Raw genomic sequence first — 5,700 nt, forward strand, 5'->3', positions numbered from 1 at the left:
GTCGAACCGTTATGACAACATATGTTATTCCCTTTATCATCGGTATGTTACTTGCCCGAGATTCGGTCGTTGGTATCTTCATACCTAGTTCAATCTCGTTACCGGCAAGTCTCTTTACTCGTTCTGTAATGCATCATCCCGCAACTAACTCATTAGTCACGTTGCTTGTAAGGCTCCTAATCTCGATCTATGCCAACCCAACAAACACCTTCAGAGATACCTGTAGAGCATCTTTATAATCACCCAATTACATTGTGACGTTTGATAGCACACAAGGCATTCCTCCGGTGTCCGGGAGTTGCATAATCTCATAGTCGGAGGAATATATATTTGACATGAAGAAAGTATTAGCAATAAAACTGAATGATCATTATGCTATGCTAACAGATGGGTCTTGTCCATCACATCATTCTCCTAATGATGTGATCTTGTTCATTAAATGACAACACATGTCTATGGTTAGAAAACTTAACCATCTTTGATTAACGAGCTAGTCAAGTAGAGGCACACTAGGGACATGGTGTTTTGTCTATGTATCCACACATGTATCAAGTTTCCGATTAATACAATTCTAGCATGAACAATAGACATTTATCATGATATAAGAAAATATAAAATAACAAATTTATTATTGCCTCTAGGGCATATTTCCTTCAGTCTCCCACTTGCACTAGAGTCAATAATCTAGTTCACATCACCATGTGATTTAACACCAATAGTTCACATATGTATGTGATTAACTCCCATAGTTCACATCCCCATGTGACCAACACCCAAAGGGTTTACTAGAGTCAATAATCTAGTTCACATCGCTATGTGATTAACACCCAAAGAGTACTAAGGTGTGATCATGTTTTGCATGTGAGAGAAGTTTAGTCAACATGTCTGCCAGATACAGAGCCGTATGTATTTTGCAAATTTTCTATGTCCACAATGCTCTGCATGGAGCTACTCTAGCTAATTTCTCCCACTTTCAATATGTATCCAGATTCAGACTCAGAGTCATCCCGATCAGTGTAAAAGCTTGCATTGACGTAACCCTTTACGATGAACTCTTTATCACCTCCATAACCGAGAAATATTTCCTTAGTCCACTTATGTAACTAACGATAACTTTGACCATTTTCCAGTGATCCACTCCTGGATCACTATCGTACCCCCTCGCCAAACTCACGATAAGGTACACAATAGGTCTGGTACACAACATAGCATACTTTATAGAACCTATGGCTGAGGCATAGGGAATAACTTTCATTCTCTTTCTATTTTCTGTTGTGGTCGGGTTTTGAGTCTTACTCAACTTTACACCTTGCAACACAGGCAAGTACTCCTTCTTTTCCTGTTCCATTTTGAACTACTTCAAAATCTTGTCAAGGTATGTACTCACTGAAAAATCTTATCAAGCGTCTTGATCTATCTCTATAGATCTTGATGCCCAATATGTAAGTAGATTCACCGAGGTCTTTCTTTGAAAAATTCCTTTCAAACTCTCCTTTATGCTTTCCAGAAAATTCTACATCATTTATGATCAACAATATGTCATTCACATATACTTATCAGAAAGGCTGTAGTGCTCCCACTCACTTTCTTGTAAATACAGGCTTCACCGCAAGTCTGTATAAAACTATATGCTTTGATCAACTCATCAAAGCATATATTCCAACTCCGAGATGCTTGCACCAGTCCATAGATGGATCGCTGGAGCTTGCACATTTTGTTAGCACCTTTAGGATTGACAAAACCTTCTGGTTGCATCATATATAACTCTTTTTTAATAAATCCATTAAGGAATGCAGTTTTGATATCCATTTGCCAGATTTCATAAAATGCGACAATTGCTAACATGATTCGGACAGACTTAATCATCGATACGAGTGAGAAAATCTCATCGTAGTTAACACCTTGAACTTGTCAAAAACCTTTTGCGACAGTTCGAGCTTTGTAGATAGTAACACTACCATCACCATCTGTCTTCCTCTTGAAGATCCATTTATTTCCTATGGCTTGCCGGTCATCGAGCAAGTCAACCAAAGTCCACACTTTGTTCTCATACATGGATCCTATCTCAGATTTCATGGCCTCAAGCCATTTATCAAAATATGGGCTTGTCATTGCTTCTTCATAATTCGTAGGTTCATCATGGTCTAGTAACATGACTTCCAGAACAAGATTACCGTACCACACTGGTGTGGAACGTGCTCTGGTTGACCTACGAGGTTCAATAGTAACTTGATATGAAGTTTCATGATCATTATCATTAGCTTCATCTCTAGTTGGTGTAGGCATCATGGGAATGTTTTTTTGTGATGAGCTACTTTCCAATTCAAGCGAAGGTACAATTACCTCATCAAGTTCTACTTTCCTCCCACTCACTTCTTTCGAGAGAAACTCCTTCTCGAGAAAGGTTCCATTCTTGGCAACAAAGATCTTGCCTTCGGATCTATGATAGAAGGTGTACCCAATTGTTTCCTTAGGGTATCCTATGAAGACACACTTCTCTGATTTGGGTTCGAGCTTTTTAGGCTAAAGCCTTTTGACATAAGCATCGCTACCCCAAACTTTAGGAAACGACAACTTTGGTTTATTGCCAAACCACAGTTCATACGGTGTTGTCTCAGCGGATTTTGACGGTGCCTATTTAACATGAATGCAGTTGTCCCTAATGCATAACCCCAAAATGATAGTGGTAAATCGGTAAGAGACATCATAGATCGCACCATATCTAATAAAGTATGGTTACGACGTTCGGACACACCATTACGCTGTGGTGTTCCAGGTGGCGTGAGTTGTGAAACTATTCCACATTGTATTAAATGAAGGCCAAACTCGTAACTCCAATATTCTCCTCCACGATCAGATCGTATAAACTTTATTTTCTTGTTACGATGATTCTCCACTTCACTCTGAAATTCTTTGAACTTCTCAAATGTTTCAGACTTGTGTTTCATTAAGTAGATATACCCATATCTGCTCAAATCATCTGTGAAGGTCAGAAAATAACGATACGAGCCGCGAGACTCAACACTCATCGGACCGCATACATCGGTATGTATTATTTCCAATAAGTCATTAGCTTGCTCCATTGTTCCGGAGAATGGAGTTTTAGTCATCTTGCCTACGAGGCATGGTTCACAAGTATCAAATGATTCATAATCAAGTGGTTCCAAAAGCCCATCAACATGGAGTTTCTTCATGCGCTTTACACCAATATGACCTAAACGGCAGTGCCACAAGTATGTTGCACTATCATTACCAACATTGCATCTTTTGGCATCAATATTATGAATATGTGTATCACTACGATCGAGATTCAATAAACCATTGACATTGGGTGTGTGACCATAAAAGGTTTTATTCACGTAAATAGAATAACAATTATTCTTTGTCTTAAATGAATAACCGAATGGCAATAAACACGATCCTATCTTGTTCATGCTCAACGCAAACACCAAATAACATTTATTTAGGTTCAACACTAATCCCGAAAGTATAGGGAGTGTGCGATGATGATCATATCTATCTTGGAACCACTTCCAACACACACCGTCACCTCGCCCTTAACTAGTCTCTATTCATTTTGCAACTCCTGTTTTGAGTTATAATATCTAGTAACTTAACCGACATCAAATACCCAGGGGTTACTATGAACACTAGTAAAGTACACGTCAATAACATGTATATCAAATATACCTTTGTTCACTTTGCCATCCTTCTTATCCGCCAAATATTTGGGGTAGTTCCGCTTCCAGTAACCATTTCCTTTACAGTAGAAGGACTCAATTTCAGGCTTACGTCCAACTTTGGGCTTCTTCACGGGAGTGGCAACTTGCTTGTCATTCTTCTTGAAGTTCCCTTTCTTTTCCTTTGCCCTTTTTCTTGAAACTAGTGGTCTTGTTAACCATCAACACTTGATGCTTTTTCTTGATTTCTACCTTCACCGATTTCAGCATCGCGAAAAGCTCGGGAATCTTTTTTGTTATCCCTTGCATATAATAGTTCATCACAAAGTTCTAGTAGCTTGGTGATAGTGACTAGAGAACTCTGTCAATCACTATCTTATACGGAAAATTAACTCCCACTTGATTCAAGCAATTGTAGGGCCCATGCATTCTGAGCACATGCTCACTAGGTGAGCTATTCTCCTCCATCTTGTAGGCAAAGTACTTGTCAGAGGTCTTATACAACATGGGCATGCGTCTGAAATACCAATTTCAGCTCTTGGAACATCTCATATGCTCCGTGGCGTTCAAAACGTCTTTGAAGCCCCAATTCTTAGCCGTAAAGCATGGTGCACTAAACTATTAAGTAGTCATTATATCAAGCTTGCCAAACGTTCATAACGTCTGCATCTGCTCCTACAATGGGCCTGTCACCTAGCGGTGCATCAAGGACATAATTCTTCTGTGCAGCAATGAGAATAATCCTCAGATCACGGACCCAGTCTGCGTCATTGCTACTATCATCTTTCAACTTAATTTTCTCTAGGAACATATCAAAAAACATAGGGGAGCTACAATGCGAGCTATTGATCTACAACACAATTTGCAAATACTATCAGGACTAAGTTCATGATAAACTAAAGTTTAATTAATCAAATTACTTAAGAACTCCCACTTAGATAGACACCACTCAAGTCATCTAAATGATACGTGATCCAAATCAACTAAACCATGTCCGATCATCACATGAGATGGAGTAGTCATCAATGGTGAACATCTCTATGTTGATCATATCTACTATATGATTCACGTTTGACCTTTCGGTCTCCAGTGTTCCGAGGCCATGTCTGTACTTGCTAGGGTCGTCAAGTTTAACCCGAGTATTCTGCATGTGCAAATCTGGCTTGCACCCGTTGTATCTGAACGTAGAGCTTATCACACCCGATCATCACGTGGTGTCTCAGCACGAAGAACTTTCGCAATGGTGCATACTCGGGGAGAACACTTTTACCTTGAAATTTAGTTAAAGGATCATCTTATAATTAATGCTACCGCCATACTAAGCAAAATAAGATGCATAAAGATAAACACCACATGCAATCAAAATATGTGACATGATATGGCCATCCTCATCTTGTGCTTTTGATCTCCATCATCGAAGCAACGTCATGATCTCCATCGTCACTAGCTTGACACCTTGATCTCCATCGTAGCGTCATGGTCGTCTCGCCAACTATTCACTACAAAAAAAAACACATCCGTGACATTTTGGGCCGAACGAAACTTTTTTCTGTCATACATATGACACTTCTATGACGATAATTGTGACAAAACCCGGTATCATCATAGATGTGGTGGGCTCCTACTTCTATGACAAAAAATCATGACAGAAAATGGGCTTTTCGTCCTGGGTGGGTCGGAGACGCAGCTGCATGACATTCTTTGGGCCGTCCATGACGAAAAAAACCGTGGTAGAAGCGAGGGCGAGGAAAATTTCGGGGAGTTCCCGGTTATGGTGGGTGGTCGGGGGCCGAGCGATGCGCGTTTCTCTCGTACATGTACGCGCGTGTGTGCGAGGCGTTGGCTCTAACTGAACCCGAGCGAGGGCGTTGGGCTCTAACTGAACCGAGTGATTGCACTGCAGGCTACGCGTTACTGAACCTGAGCGATCGATCGATGGCTGTTAACTGAACCCGATCGAGCGATTCCTTTGCTACTGCTGCTAACTGAAGTCGATCGATGCTGCCTCTCTGGATGAACA

This window comes from Triticum dicoccoides, unplaced genomic scaffold, assembly GCF_002162155.2.
Source record: "Triticum dicoccoides isolate Atlit2015 ecotype Zavitan unplaced genomic scaffold, WEW_v2.0 scaffold9090, whole genome shotgun sequence".
NCBI lineage: Eukaryota > Viridiplantae > Streptophyta > Magnoliopsida > Poales > Poaceae > Triticum > Triticum dicoccoides.